The sequence below is a fragment of the Sapajus apella genome, unplaced genomic scaffold, assembly GCF_009761245.1.
Source record: "Sapajus apella isolate SASKATOON/1434 unplaced genomic scaffold, GSC_monkey_1.0 scaffold244, whole genome shotgun sequence".
In the NCBI taxonomy this organism is placed as follows: Eukaryota; Metazoa; Chordata; class Mammalia; order Primates; family Cebidae; genus Sapajus; species Sapajus apella.
This window is the reverse complement of record NW_022437184.1, coordinates 235,664-251,693: the sequence shown is the minus strand read 5'-3', so window position 1 is coordinate 251,693 and position 16,030 is coordinate 235,664. Positions and strand designations below refer to the sequence as shown.

The following is a 16,030-nucleotide window of genomic DNA, read 5'->3' as shown; positions in this document are numbered from 1 at the left end:
AATCATAAAATAAATGTCAAAGAATAAAGAAACAAAAATATCAAAGAGAATTTATAAGAATAGAGCAGTAGGCACAGAACAGAAAAATATACCAGTTGGATGGAATACAGAGCCTAGAAAAATATTGCTGAGAACTTGATCTGTGATAGAAGTAGCATTATGTAAGTGTATATACACACACACCTACGTATTCTCCTACACCTATATCCATTTCAACAATATCTTTAACTATCCCCATGAGTTCACACTGACACCTCTACACAGGGTTTATTTATTTATTTATTTACAGACGGAGTTTTGCTCTTGTTGTCCATGCTAGAGTGCAATGGCGCAATCTTGGCTCATTGCAACCTCCTCCTCCCAGGTTCAAGCAATTCTCCTGCCTCAGCCTCCTGAGTGGCTGGGATTACAGGCACTCGCCACCATGCCCAGCTAAGTTTTTGTATTTTTAGTAGAGACGGGATTTCACCACATTTACCAGGCTGGTCTCGCACTCCTGACCCTAAGTGATCTGCCTGCCTTGGCTTCCCAAAGTGCTGGGATTATAGGCATGAGCCACTGCACCCAGCCCACAGGATTTTTTTATCCTTTATTTTACATTCACAACTTCCTTCTCTTACAGTGGGAAAACTGGCTCCCATCCTACACAATATATTAAATATTTTCTTATTTGCTCCCTTGTAGAATGTACTACAGTCGTTTCAGAGCTGTTAATTTATGCCTCTGTGAAAATTAGATTCTAATTTTAATTAGAGTTCTAATTAGATGGCTCTAATTTTCATTTAACTCTAATTTTAATTAGAGTTAAGTGTTTGTTAGGGATGTTTGGGTTTGTAACCTGAGGGCATAGGGTCACAATCTTGTTACCTGTATTTTTCCCCCAATCCTCCTTTAGTGTGGTTATGTCAGTCATTTGATCAGCAGTTTCATTCATTTGAGGGCTTTTGTATCAAACTTTAGTTTGTATAAGGCTATCCCTATCTTTGTTGATTTTATTTATTTTTCTCTTTTGAGTATGTAAAACACTAACATGATTCCAAAGTCTAGACTGCACCAAAAGTTACATTTAGGAAAGTGCCTTTTTCTTATCCCTGTTTCCTTTATATTTTCCATCCATTTCCTGACATCCCTTGTAGATATCTAGTTTCAGTTTCCGGTTTTTATCTTGCCTGTGTTTCTTTTTTGCTGAAATGAGCAGATACATGTGTATTTTCTTATTTTTCCTTCTTTTTTATTTTTCCTTCTTTCTTACACAATGATATTATACTGTAGATGATCTTTTGCACTTTGTCTTTCTTTAACTTAATACATTCTGGAAATCATATCAGTTCATTGAGGTCTTCCTCATTCTTTACAACCTCACAGTGGTCCATTGTGTAAATTTACCATAGTTCATTTAAGCACTGTTATATGTGTATCATTGAAGTCGTTTAAATTATTCTGCAATTGCAAACAATGCTGCAATAATAAACCTTGTTCAAATGGATTTTCTTACTGTTGGAAGTATAATTTCAGGGTGAATTCCTAGAAGTGGGATTGCTGATTCAAAGGTAAAGGCAGGGACAGGTGCAATGGCTCACGCCTGTAATCCCAGCACTTTAGGAGGCTGAGGCAGTAGGATCACTTGAGGTCAGGAGTTCGAGACCAGCCTGGCCAACATGGTGGAACCCCTGTTTCTACTAAAAATACAAAAATTAGCCGAGCACATGCTTGTAGTCCTAGCAACTTGAGAGGCTGAGGCAGGAGAATCCTTTGAGCCCAGGAGGCAGAGGTTGCAGTGAGCCAAGATTGTGCCACTGTACTCCATCCTGGACAACAGAGCGAGACTCCATCTTAAAAACAAAACAAAACAAAAAAAAAACCAAAAAAACAGGAGACTGGGTATGGAGGCTCATGCCTGTAACACCAGCACTTTGGGAGGCTGAGGTGGATGGAACACCTGAGGTCAGGAGTTCAAGACCAGCCTGGCCGACATGGTGAAACCCTGTCTCTACTAAAAATACAAAAAATTAGCCAGGCATGGTGGCAGATGCCTGTAATCCCAGCTACTTGGGAGGCTGAGGCAGGAGAATCGCTTGAACCTAGGAGGCGGAGGTTGCAGTGAGCTGAGATCGTGCCATAAATGCATATGTAGTTTTTTTTTCTTGGTGTAGAACATTTATTTATTATTTCCATGAATCAAAGTTTAGGTCAGTGGGAAAGAATTTTAATCGATGAATTGTACAATTTCTTCCCACATATCCTGCTTTGTATTTGTATTTGTATTATGTCAGGAGTTCCAGATCAACCTGGCCAACATGGTGAAACCTCGTCTCTACTAAAAATACAAAAATTAGCCGGGCATGGTGGTGGGTGCCTGTAATCCCAGCTATTCAGGATGCTGAGGCAGAAGAATTGCTTGAACTCAGGAAGTGGCTGTTGCAGTGAGCCAAGATCATACCACTGCACTCCAGCCTGGGCAAGAGCGAGACTCTGTCTCAAACAAAACAAAACAAAAAAAACCCTGCAGCTCGAACCATCATGTGCTGTTTTTTGTTCTTTAATTCTCTCTTCCAGGCTTCCTTCTGGACTTGGTCTGTGGGGTTCATACATTTTCCACTCTCGCTGGATGATATAGATCTCCATCCCATGTTGACAATTTGTATGGTTTACTTCTTCATTAAAGAAACAGAGAAGAAGAAAAGAAAAACCCTTCTGCTGTGCTCCCAGGACTGCGAGAAGTGGGGAGGTGGCAATTCCCAGCCTCGTTCACTTCATAAGGGGCTCTCGGTCAACCCCTCAGCCACTGCCGTCCTGAAACCTCGCGCCCCTCCTGCGTATATCGTTTTGTGAAATGCTGCCACGTTACCCCTTACAGGGCTGCACTTACTCACATGTCCCCATTTGTGTGCAATGTTCACCAGTCAGTGTTTGAAGGAGAGAGCAAGGAAAAATTTGAGGGACTGTTCCAGACTCTTGACGACTGTGTGACGTTCCAGCTATTTAAGAGTTTCAGACGTGTCTGCATAAACTTCAGCAATCCTGCATCTGCAGCCCAAGCTAGGATGAAGCTTCATAAAACCCAATTCAGAGGGAGTAAATTAAAACTCTACTTTGCACAGGTTCAGACTCCAGAGACAGATGGAGAGAAACTGCACTCGGCTCTCCCCCAGCCGGCCAAACAATTTCTCATCTCGCCCCCTTCCCCCCACCTGTCGGCTGGCAGCCCGCCAACAGTGCCATGCTAGTCCTCAACTACGACCTCCTCTATGCTGTGGCCAAACTAGGACCAGGAGCCAAGTATGAGCTCCATACAGGGCCTGAGTCCACCCCAAGTGTCGTCGTGCACATGTGCGACAGTGACGTAGAGGAAGAAGAGGACCCAAAGACCTCCCCAAAGCCAGAAGTCATCCGGACTCAGCGTCCTGGCCTGCCACCCTCCGTGTCTAACCACCTGCTCTGCCTCGATGATAACAGCTGTCTCCTCTTTATCATGCTTCCCCCCACTCTTGTTTGTAAAAAAAAAAAAAAAATTGCCTTTAAATTAAAAAAAAAAAAGCATGAGATGCTTGTCTGTCCACTGCCTTACCATCAGAGTGTATTGCTAAATTTTTTAAATTTTGAAGGGTGTTGGCTCATGCCTGTAATACCAACACTTTGGGAGGTCATGATGGGAAAATCACTTGACGCCAGAAATTTAAGAATAGCCCGGGTAACATAGTGAGTCCCTGTCTCTACAAAAACATTTAAAAAATCAGCTGAGTGTGGTGGTGTGCGCCTGTAGTCCCAGCTACTGCAGAGGCCTAGGTAGGAGGATCCCTTAAACCCAGGAGCCGGAGATTTCAGTGAGCTGTGCTGACACCATTGCACTCCAGCCTGGGCAACAGAGTGAGAACCTGTCTCTAAAAATACTCTGAATAATATAATCTCCTATTTTCTTGAGGGTTTTTTTTTTTTTGACAGTCTCATTCTGTCACCTAGGCTGGAGTACGATGTTACCATCTTGGCTCTCTGCAACCTCCTGCCTCTCGGGTTCAAGCTATTCTCCTGGCTTAGCCTCTGGAGTAGCTGGGACCACAGGTGTGCTCCATGACACCCAACTAATTTTTATATTTTTAGTAGAGATGGGGTTTCACCATGTTGGCCAGGATCGTCTCGAACTCCTGACCTCAAGTGATCCACCCGCCTTGGCCTCCCAAAGTGCTGGGATTACAGGCGTGAGCCACTGCTCCCGGTCTTCGCTTGAGTTTTAACATTTTATTTTATTTTTTATTTTCTTGAGACAAGGTCTCACTCTGTCACCCATGCTAGAGTGAGCAGCACGGTCAGGCTCACTGCAGCCTCTGAGGAGTCCTCCTGAGGAGCTGGGACTACAGGTGCACTCCTTCTGTAGATGTGGCTAATTTTTTTTTTTTTTTTAGTAGAGGGGGTGTGTGGCTCATACCTGTAACACCAGCATTTTGGGAGGCTGAGGCAGGCAGATCACTTGAGCCCAGGAGGTCCAGAGCAGCCTGGGTAACATGGTGAAACCCACTCTCTACTTAAAAAACAAAAACTACACGCTCTTGAGTTCTTTTAAACAGGAGTAGGTTAGGAATTTGAAAGGGCTTTTAAAAAGCATCTATGGAAATAAACATATGATTTTTCTCCTTAGATCTGTAAATACAGTTTGTTAGTTCACTCCAATTTATCTACTTTTTCTTTCTTTTTTTTGAGACAAGAGTCTTGCTCTGTCACCCAGGCTGGAGTGCAGTGGTGTGATCTTAGCTCACTGCAACACCCACCTCCTGGGTTCAAGTGACTCTCCTCCCTCAGCCTCCCAAGTAGCTGAAATTACAGTCACCCACCACCACGCCCAGCTAATTTTTGTATCTTTAGTAGAGACAGGGTTTCGCCATGTTGGCCAGGCTGGTCTCGACCTCCTGACCTCAGGTGATTCAGCTGCCTTGGCCTTCCAAAGTGTTGGGATTACAGGCGTAAGCCACTGTGCCCCGCCTTTCTTTTCTTGTATGTGCGTTAAGTGTCTTATCTAAAAAACCACTGTTTAATCCAAGGTTACATTTACTCTTATATTTTCTTCTAAGGGTTTTATAGTTTTGTCTCTTACATTTAGGCCTTTGGTCTACTTCGAGTTAATTTTTATATGTGGTATGAAGCAGAAGCCCGACTTCATTCTTTTGCATGTGGATATCCAGTTGTCCCAGTACCATTTGTTGAAAAGACTATTCTTTCTCCATTTAACTGTATTGGCATTTTTGTCAATAATGAAATTGGGCCAGGTGTGGTGGCTCACACCTGTTATCCCAGCACTTTGGGAGGCCAAGGTGGGAGGACTGCTTTAGGCTAAGAGTTCGACACCATCCTGGTCAACATAGCAAGATCCCATCTCTGAAAAGTAAATAAATAAATAAATAAATAAATAAGTGAAATTGATCCTAGATCTATGGGGTAACTTCTGGACTCTCAATTCCATTCCTCTGCTGTAGAGGTCTATCTGTATGCCAGGGCCACATAATCTGGATTACTGTAGCTATGAAGCAAGTTTTAATAAGTTTTGAAATGAGGGCATATGAGTCTTTCAACTTTGTTTTTCCTTTTCAAGGATGTTTTTGGCTATTCTGGGTCCCTTGCATTTCTCTACATATTTTAGAATCAGATTGCCAATGACTGCAAAACGAGCAGCTGGAATTTTGATAGAGATTACATTGAATGAGTATGTCAATTTGAGGAGTATTAGTAAGATTAAGTCTCACAATTCATATATTAAATGAGATGTCTTTTTTTTTTTTAGATTAAAAATATTTATTAAAGGCAGATTTGCTTTTCCCAAGAAAAAGAAGTACTGGAAACATTCAGAAAACACAAACTGGGTTAAATGTATTCCCAAGTCCATTATCAAGTAAGGTATCACTAAAGGAAAAGATAGGAGTTTAAAATTAGGGAAACCGACACAGGATTTAGACAAGGGAAAAGAAAAACAACTCATCCAAAAAAAGTCAGAATGATCCTTTATGTTTTACAGTCTTCAATTAAGCACATAAAACTGCACTACGTAATATATTTCTCCATGAACTTTTTGTGAAATTCAGATCGCAGTGCGTCATTTACAAATCTTTTGTCTTTCTTCTGGTCATATACACCTATTGCACAGTTCTTGAAGACAAAATCATCATCCCACCTTCTTTTACCTCTGAAGTTGGCCTGAGGCTGGGATGGGCCAGTGAGATTAAGGAGAGGGTTTCCGCTCAGAATGTTTTCCGTACGAATCCTCTATTTTTCAGCTTTTTGTTCTTGTTCCTTCCTGGCCTGCTCTTCAGCTTTCTTCGTAAATTTTTTCCAGTTCTGCAACAAGAGCTGCAGTATCATCATCGTCACTTTCTTCTTCAAAATCTTCACCTTCCTCATCTGTCAGAGGGCCATCTGCATCAAGGTTGGCAGCAGGAATCTGGTCTAACCGTGGCTTTTTTGACACTGAAGAGGAGGTTGTCTGTCCTCGGGTTGGACGATCCCTGCTTTTCTGTCTTGCAGCAGCTCACTCTCTTTCTTCCAACTCTCTCCTGAAGTCACGGTTACGAACCTCTTCAAGGGCATCCTGAGTATTGTCTGTATTTTATCTTTGTATGAGAAGGTAGGTCTCTGCTTGAATACTGCTTTGAAAGTTGGCTCAAGTCACCTTCTCCTTTTCCTCTTCCCCCGCTTGCAGGTTCAAAGGTTGGCCTGGCTGTGGTTGTCAACTTCGTTGATTTGCTGAGGTCCGATGCAGCAGGCTCTCAAGATCATACAGACGCCATGACGACTCTTGGCTCCCGGGATGTCTTTCCATTTCTGTAGGTCTTAAAATATTTCTTTCAGCAATGTTTCGTGGTTTTCAAAGTCCAACTCTTGTACTTCTTTTCTTAAATTTATTCTTAAGTGTTTTATTCTTTTTGATGCTATTGTAAGTGAAGTTATTTTCTTACTTTTGTTTCCAGATTGTTCAGGGCTAATGGGTAGAGATACAACCAACATTGCTTACTGACCATGTGTCCTGAAGCTTTGCTGACCTTGTTTATTAGCACTAATAGCATTTTATGTGTGTTTGGGGGCAGTTCTTTTTTTTTTTTTTTTTTTTTTTGAGACGGCGTTTCACTCTTGCTACCCAGACTGGAGTGCAATGGCGCGATCTCGGCTCACCGCAACCTCCGCCTCCTGGGTTCAGGCAATTCTCCTGCCTCAGCCTCCTGAGTAGCTGGGATTACAGGCACGCACCACCATGCCCAGCTAATTTTTTGTATTTTTAGTAGAGACGGGGTTTCACCATGTTGACCAGGATGGTCTCGATCTCTTGACCTTGTGATCCACCCGCCTCGGCCTCCCAAAGTGCTGGGATTACAGGCTTGAGCCACCGTGCCCGGCCGACAGTTCTTACAATTTTATGCATACAAGATCATGTTGTTTGCAAAACCAAAGTTTTACTTCTTCCTTTTCAACACGGACTTCTTTTCTTTCTTTTGCTCATGTAATTACCCTGGCTAGGATCCCAGTACAGCATTACGTAGCAATGGCAAGAGCAGAGGTGCCTGTCTTGCACCTGGCTTGGGGGAAGCCTTCAGTCCTTCATCATGAACTATGACTTTATGGGTCTATGGGTGCCCTCTCCAGCATCCAGCATCTCCGTGATCCATGCAAGGGGACTGCAGCTCAGAAAGGTTGACTAAATTGTTCAGCCAAATAGCTGGCAACTGAGAAACTCAGGGTTTGAACCTATTTTGTGGCTTTCAAAGGCTCTTGGTGCTTTCCCCCTCTGCCTGAAAGTGGCCAGCAAGGAGAGCGCCCAGGAAGAAATGGGAAACAGTGAGGGCTCAGTGCTGAAAGAGCAGAGCTTCTCCATACTGCAGGTAATGCTGGAAGTCATCCATCCCCGTAACATGCCCACCTCCTAGACAGTGGTTGGCCTGCCCTGTGGGCTGACTCTTTGCTCTTTTGTCAGCAGCATTTGCTGGACCCTGGAACATTTGGAACCCTTTGAGACACATCTTTGTCTGTGTGTCTGCCTCTTCAATGGAGTGCAGGGTTGTCCCAGGTAGGAGTACTTGCTAGGAAAGTCATGTGTTGGGTGTAAATAAACTTTCACTCCTTCTGGTTTCTCATCTGGACTTTTTTTTTCTTAAAAGATTTCCACAGTCAATCTTTATTAATGTTGAGAAGTTCTACTGCCTCACGAGTGTCTCATCTTAAAGAAGTTTTTCTCTGAGAGATGTTTGGATTTCATTTTGGAATTTAGATATGTTCTTCAGATCTTCCTTATGCTCTGATCTGATAATGGAGAAATTAAATAGGAAATGGAGGCAAAAGCAGTTTGGGTGAATTCCCTAAGGTCAAATAGAAAGGTACAGCCCTGCCACAAACCGAGATCCGCTCTTCCAATTTCTACACTGCTGTTTCTTTCAGTCACACAATATTGCTCACAGAATGCCAGGGTATTTTCAGAGACCATTTATTCCCCACACATTGTCCCCGGTGCTCTGGTATGAGAGCTTAGCTGTGAGCACACAGTGTTTGCTAATGTCTGGGCTTGGAGCCTGAGACCTGGGCTTGAAGTTTAACTGTAATGTTTACTGAATGGGGGCCATGGTCCATCTAGTGATCCTCCGTGTCAGTTTCTCCATCTATAAAATATAAATAAGAATGTTGGCCTTGTGGGACTTTTATGAGAATTAATTGACAAACTGTGTAGTGTTTTGTATAATGCCTGGTATATTGTAAATGTGCAATAAATGATAGTTATTATTATAACACTTTTTCACAGTTCAAAGGAGGCTGTTTGAGTTGTTAGCGGATCTGGTTCACCCTGCTGGTGGCTTACCTTCACCTGTGCACATTTCAGCACCTAACTCCCTCTGACTTCACGGCCCAGTCTGAAGGCTGTGAAGACTTTCATGGATGGTGGAAATCTATGTAGCTTTTCCCACTGGCCTAACAAAGATGTCAGGCCGCCAGAGAGTTAGGGTGATTTTATGGAGAAATATTGATTCTCACTTCTAGGTAGGGGACTGTGTATCTTTACAAAGATTATAGGTAAAAGAAAAACAATGCAGTGGTAGACATCAAAGGCCTGAGCCCCAAAATGTGACTGAATAGAGAGCAAACCAGAATATTTTCTCCTCCAATTTCCTGCAGGCACAGCTGTCCTGGGAGCTCCCCACACTGCAAACCTTGGGGCTCCCAGTGTGCTACTGGGCTCCTCTGGAAGCCTGCCCATGGGCATGTGGGAAGGGAAAGGGCGGTGTTTTAGTCTGTTTGAGCTACTGTAACAGAACGACAGACTCGATTATTTTTTAAGGAACAGAAATTTATCTTCTCACAGTTCTGGAGGTTGGGAAGTCCAAGATTAAGGCAACAGCATCAGATGAGGACCTTCTTTCTGTGTCCTCACAGGGTGGAAGGCAGAAGGGGTAAGCCTGCTCCCACAAATTCTTTCTCAAATTTTATTTTTATTTTTAGAGATGGGGTCTTGCTCTGCTGCCCAGGCTGAGGTGTAATGGCACAATCATGGTTCACTGCAGCCTCAAACTCCTGGGCTGAAGCCATCCTTCTGCCTCATCCTTCCGAGTAGCTGGGACCTCAGGCATGTGCCACCATGCTGGGCTAAGTTTTTTTTCTTATGAGGTATCACTATGTTGCCCAGGTTGGTCTAGAATTCCTGGTGTCAAGCCACCCTTCTGCTCTGGTCTGCCAAAGTGCTGGTCTGCCAAATTACTGGTGTGAGCCACTGTGCATGGCCTACAAACCCTTTCCCATAGCAGCATTAATTCATTCATGAAGCTGCAGCCACCTCCTACACTGCACTGGGGATTAAGTTTCTAATGCATGAATTAGGAGGGGAATATTCAGACCATAGCACTCAGGGATGGCAGAACCCTGGCACCCACACCCAGCACAATGGTCATCCCTAAGCACCCCACATTCTTGCCTGGAACATCAGTCAGCCTGGTACACTCTCTGCCCTGGAAGAAGGTGGGGAGGGTTCAGGTCAGGAGTTAGCCTGGAAATCAAAAGGTCGTGCAGCCTGGAATGTGTGGGAGGACAGGCCCCTGTCAGTTCTAAAACCGAGTGCCCTAGAGCCTCCTGCTACATGGTGCTCGAAGCCCAGATGTGCCGTAGACAGATCTGAGTTTGAAGCCAAATTAAACCAGCTTTCAGTGCCCATCTGTGTGACTTGGACAAATAACTGCACCTCTCTGAGTCTCAACATTCTCATCTAAAGAAGAGGGGACTCTGTGCTGTTTACGGGAGGCCTGATGGCATCTGGCAGTGGGTGATCAGCAAGTGCCACCTTCTCTTAGTCACTTAGCTTTGCTCGCTCTTAATTTCCACGCCTATGAAATGGGGATCCTAATCCTCTACCTACAAAGCCCTCAAGTTTAATGCAGAAAAGCACAGACACCAACCTCAAAGATGTCACAAGGCAGGATGGCATGGCAGAAGATAGATGCAAAGTGATTTGGAAAGAGAGGGCATGTTCTGTGCTATGAGGTGGCCAGAGGAGCTTCCATGAAGGGGTGAAACTTGACCTGTCCCAGTGATGGGAGCAGTTAACTAGGCAGAGAAGACAGCAGACATTGCTTGAGAATGAGGAGCGGTGCAGCAGGGCTCAGAAGAAGGAATGTGCATGCCCTGTTCTGGAATCAGTCTTCCAGGAGTCTCTCGCTTTACTGGGAAGCCATGTAGCCTCTTGTGGGTTCAATGCTGACATATCAGTTGACTAAGATGAGATCAAAACATGATGAAATCAGCCCTAAATGGGGAAGGAAAGCATTGAGGGAATAAAAATGTACTGTCAGTGCAGCATTCTCACCCTTAGGTATTTTATTCATGCAAAAACCTGTACATGAATGCTTAGAGAGACTTTATTCATGATTACCAAGAACTGGAAATAATCCAAATGTCTCGAATTGATCAGAATGATCCATAAATGAGAGTACATTCCTATAATGAAATACTAGTCAGCAAGAAAAAGGGACAAGATCCTGATAAATGAAATAACATGGTAAATCCCAAATGTATTATGTTAAGAGCCAGAAACCTGATTCAGGAGGTTGTCTCCTGGATGATTCTGTGCATATGATATTTGGGGAAAGGCAAAACTATAGGGACCTAGCTGGGGTTGACTAGAAAAGAGCATAAAAAAATCTTTTGAGGTGATGGAACTGTTCTATATCTTGACTGTAATGGGGATACACAACTGTATATGTTTTCACAACTCATAAAACTGTGCACCAAAAAGAGTGAACTTGAAATAATGCCACTGGACAAAGGACAAGGGAATTGGTATCTGGGTAGGCAAGCTCCCATTCTAGTCAACTTGGCTTGGTATACTCCACATACAAGGAACTCAACAATCACAGATCACAACAAATAGATTGTACTGTCATCAAATTCTGGGATGTTATGTTGAGACTCGCTTGGGGTGGCTGGCAAAATATTAGGGAAATCTTGGGGAAAGTTATAGATTGTGTTCTCAAACCTTGTGGAAGGCTGAAAGGTTTTATTGGGGCAGGCTAAAGGCAGCTGGTTCGTTTACATTAGATTAGGGAAAAGACAGGGGAAATAAGAGGCTTTCCCAGTTAAGTCTGTTTACCCCAATCCCTTTGTCTCTACTCTGTTTCCTCATGTAAACTTTGTGTTGGATGGTCCTCTCAGGGGAGATCACAGGGGAATTACCCATTAATCGTGTTTACTCTGGGCCTCAGAACCTAAAGCTTTTATTCATAAAACCACTCTTTTAACAATGTTAATTATCCACACGTTTGTTGACTTAGAACCTCTGTTATGAAATCTTTACTGAATAAATGTGAGGATGGGACAGGGGGTCTTGGTTGACTGGCTGCAGTTACCCTCTGAAAGCAGCTCACAAGCATCCCTAGCCCACTTGAATCACTGAAATAAGTGTGAGAGTGCATTCATTCATTGATCATTGAGTCAGGGTCTGCAGGACAGACCTCCACAGGTGGTGATCAACATCACAGGAAATACATCAATAAGATATTTTCAAACCTAAGTTTGATTTCTATCAGAACATGTAAGGGGAGAGGAAGGAGTGTGGGACTAGGAGTTGAGAAAATGGGAGTCATCTTGGCCAGTTGCCTTCTGTCTGACTTGGAGCAAGCCGCTTGAATCATCTAGTAATTAGTCTCTGACCTGTGTTGTCAAAGGGCTGTTGAGAGGGTCACATGAGAAGAATGTATGCTAAAATAATGTATGTTGTAAGTTATAAGTATGGCACACAAATCAGGCAATGATATTGTCATCGATCATGTGTTTTCAAATAGGGAATACAAGTATCAGAATTTAAATGACATATCCAAGAAAAGAATCCTAAGATGAAACCCCATCCTATAGCATCTCAAGTTAAAGAGTTGACACTCTTAAAACAAAATTAAAACAAGCCTTGAATGAATGATTTCAGGTAATTTAGAAGCCATAATAATAAGAAACCTACAAATTACTTAATCTATAAAAGCCTCTGAGCCCTATTTGTTCCAAATAATTCATTTTTTTAATAAAAATATGCTGCTCCATAAGGTGCCTGTGTCCTGTGTGCACACCTTGTATGAGGCATCAGGGCCCACCTGGCGTGGGTGGGGCTGGCCAGGGCTGGCTCCTCAGGATGGGGGCCAGGGCACAGCTCCTGCCACTCTGAGCTGCACCTGCAAGATGACAGAAGGAGGCACTAGGCCTTGGCAAAGTCTGCACTACAGCTGCTGTGGTCTGAAGGCTTGTGTCCCCCAAATTAACTGATGCAAATCCTAACTCCCAAGATGACGGTATGAGGAGGTGGGGCCTTTGGAAAATGATGAGGTCGTGAGGATGGTGCCGTCATGAGTGGGATTACTGCCCTTATAAAAAAGACCCCAGAAGGCTTGCTTCTCCTCTTACCACCCGAGGACACAGCGAGAAGGCAGCTGTCTGCAGCCCGGAAGTGAGCACTTACCAGAACCCAACCATGCTGGCCCTGATCTCAGATGCCCAGCCTCCTGACCTAGGAGAAATAGGTGTCTGCTGTGTCCAAGTCACCTAGTCTATATTAAAGTGATTCGAACAGACTAAGAACAGTTTTTTTTCAGTGGACAGTGAGATCACGAATTAGTTTAACTCCGGGGAAGTAATTTGGCTAAAGTTAAAGTCATGCTTTACCATTGCAGAACAAGTTTCCATTCGGCAAAGTGTTTTGTGGTTTATTTCTTTTGGTACTGGAATGGGATTTCTTTATTTTGCCGACTCAAACAGAAATTTCCTCTTTTTTTTTTTTTTTTTGAGACGGAGTTTCGCTCTTGTTACCCAGGCTGGAGTGCAATGGCGCGATCTCGGCTCACCGCAACCTCCGTCTCCTGGGTTCAGGCAATTCTCCTGCCTCAACTTCCTGAGTAGCTAGGATTACAGGCACGTGCCACCATGCCCAGCTAATTTTTTGTATTTTTAGTAGAGACGGGGTTTCACCATGTTGACCAGGATGGTCTCGATCTCTTGACCTCATGATCCACCCGCCTCGGCCTCCCAAAGTGCTGGGATTACAGGCTTGAGCCACCGCGCCCGGCAGAAATTTTCTCTTAAACGTGTTTGAGTGTCACTAGGTTCCTGCTCTGCGTTGGCTTGGGTGAATCCAGCCATGAGTCAGACACCGCCCCAGCCCTCAAGATGTTTACGGCTCTCCACTCTGGCTGGAAATGTGTTATGTAAACAAGGAAGCCTGGGAAAGAGTTAAAGGATGGCAGATATGTCACAGGCAAAAGCCTGGGCTGGGCTCGCCAGGCACCCTGCCGACGTCCAAGGAGGAAACACACTGGAAAAGGGCAATTTAGTGAGACTCTCCCAGAACTGAATCTGAATCTGTAAGATTGAGTACCACACCCTGAGCCACCAAGATAAATGCCACTTAGAGAGAGAGAGAGAGACAGAGAGAGAGAGAGAGAGAGAGAGATAGCATGTGCTGACTCACAAAGCTGGAATTTACAGAGGGGGTGGTAGGTCTCCTCTAGGCACAGCTGGATGGCAGGTGTCTCCTATGAGGGTGTCAGGGCTTTCTCCATCAGCTGGTCTCTGGACAGATGGCTGCCTACATTCCCAAGCTTCCAGGGGCCTTCAGATTGCAATCCCCAAACAAGAGTGTGTCTGCAGTGATTGTTCTAGCAGAAGTCCCATGGAGGACTCTGCCTCTGACTCTGCCACCAACCCCCGGATGAGGGGCCATGGGGAGCCAGCCCCATCCAAACCTCTGGGACTGAGGAGCACTGCTAGGGAATGTGGGAGGAAGGCTTTCCAAAGAAAGGTGAGTGAGCAAACCTACTGTCTTCCCCTGCGGTTCTTGCTGATACCTACCTTCCTTTTGGAATTCAGCAGCGTCTCATTCTCAGTTACCATCCCATGATCAGTAGCTCAGAAACAGTGAGTGACATGCAGCACAGCCCCTATTCAGCGCCTACTCAAAATTCTCATCACTTTCATGCAAAGCAAGTGTGGTGAAAGGTATAAAAACTTTGGAAGCAGATTTGGGTTCAAGTATTAACTTCGCTCCTAACTTCACTCTTTTGGGAACGTCTCTTTAACTTGTTTCTTCATCTGTGAAGGAGGATAATGTGCCCATGTCACAGGGTAGCTGTGAGGACCAAATGGATTCAGAGGTGCCTATGATCGTGTGTGATGCTCAGCACATGCTTAAAACGTAAACCAGTGTTTGATAAAGCTCATCAATGAAAACAACAGCTCTTCATCATGGAAAGTTAGAGCACTTCGGCAGTGAAAAAACTGCTGCTAAGGCTTTACTGACGGACAAATCCCACTGGGAAATGCCCACATTCTTTGTAGGAAGAAATGTTTATTTTCTGCCTCAAGTGACCAGGATTATCACAGCTTCAGTAGCAATACCCGATTCGCAGTAGAGACGATTTGAGATCTCTGAGTTCTGTCTCCTGGCATCACCAGGCTGGAGTGCAGTGGCATGATCTCGGCTCACTGCAACCTCCCCCTCCCGGGTTCAAGCAGTTCTCCTGCCTCAGCCTCCTGAGTAGCTGGGATTACAGGTGCATGCCACTACACCCGGCTAATTTTTAGCAGAGACGGGATTTCATCATGTTGGTCAGGCTGGTCTTGAACTCTTGGCCTTATGTTCTGTCTGCCTCGGCCTCCCAAAATGTTGGGATTACAGGCGTGAGCCACTGTGCTTGGCCCTGTTCTTCCTTTTTATTGACAACTCTGGGGAAAGTAACAAGATCATACATTTAATTCTTTTTCCTTTTTACCCATTAATTATTAAGTGGAAACCGGCCAGTGGCTTGGGATTGAAGCCCAGGAAGCTGGTGTGGCTGAGAGAATTTCATGCAGACCACAGGGAAGCTTGGAAGATCATCCCTGCCCCACCGTGACCAGGAGGTCGGGGTTTCAGAATTCAGAGGCTTGCTTCCTAGAATGTCTTGTACAGCAGCTCCCTTTTCTGAGCTCCAGTTTGACTATCCCTGTTCTATTCCAGGGATATACACCCTTCATTATCCTCTGCTTACCTACCAGCCCTGACATCTCCATCCTGCATGCTAGAAGTGTATCCGTGGTCATCTGGCTTGGAGTTCCGGGTGGTGTTAAACGCTGTCTCTCCGTTTTACTTCCACAGATGATAGTTTATTGTGTATGGAGTTTATTTACCTTTTAGAGGGCAACCCGTTTTCCTATTTTGCTGCTGTCCCTGGCTGCTGTTGGGAGCAGCTCATGCTTCTCTATTACTGCCAACAGACTGGTTTTCTTGAAGGAATACATCTGTGCAGAATCTCCCAGTTTCAGTTCAGACAGGGACAAGTGGTGCCCTCCTGTTGGAACCTCACTTCTGTTTTTCTTGCTCACTGGAAGGGAAAGGAACAAACAAATGAATAGTGTTTTCCTATTTTGGAAAAGTATTTTTTCAGTTTTTCTAAACTTACATTTAAGATTTATGTATTTATTTATTTATTTTCTACGATGGGGTTTCACCATGATGGCCCAGCTGGTCTTGAACTCCTGACCTCAGGTGATCCACCCACCTCGG

The 16,030-nt window shown here is 44.3% G+C and overlaps 2 pseudogenes; one reads left to right on the top strand and one right to left on the bottom strand.

Moving 5' to 3' along the window:
• Window positions 1-2,513: 2,513 nt before the first annotated feature.
• LOC116545066 lies at window positions 2,514-4,568 on the top strand (annotated as a pseudogene).
• A 1,289-nt stretch (window positions 4,569-5,857) lies between these two features.
• Window positions 5,858-8,840, bottom strand: LOC116545065 (annotated as a pseudogene).
• Window positions 8,841-16,030: the final 7,190 nt, after the last annotated feature.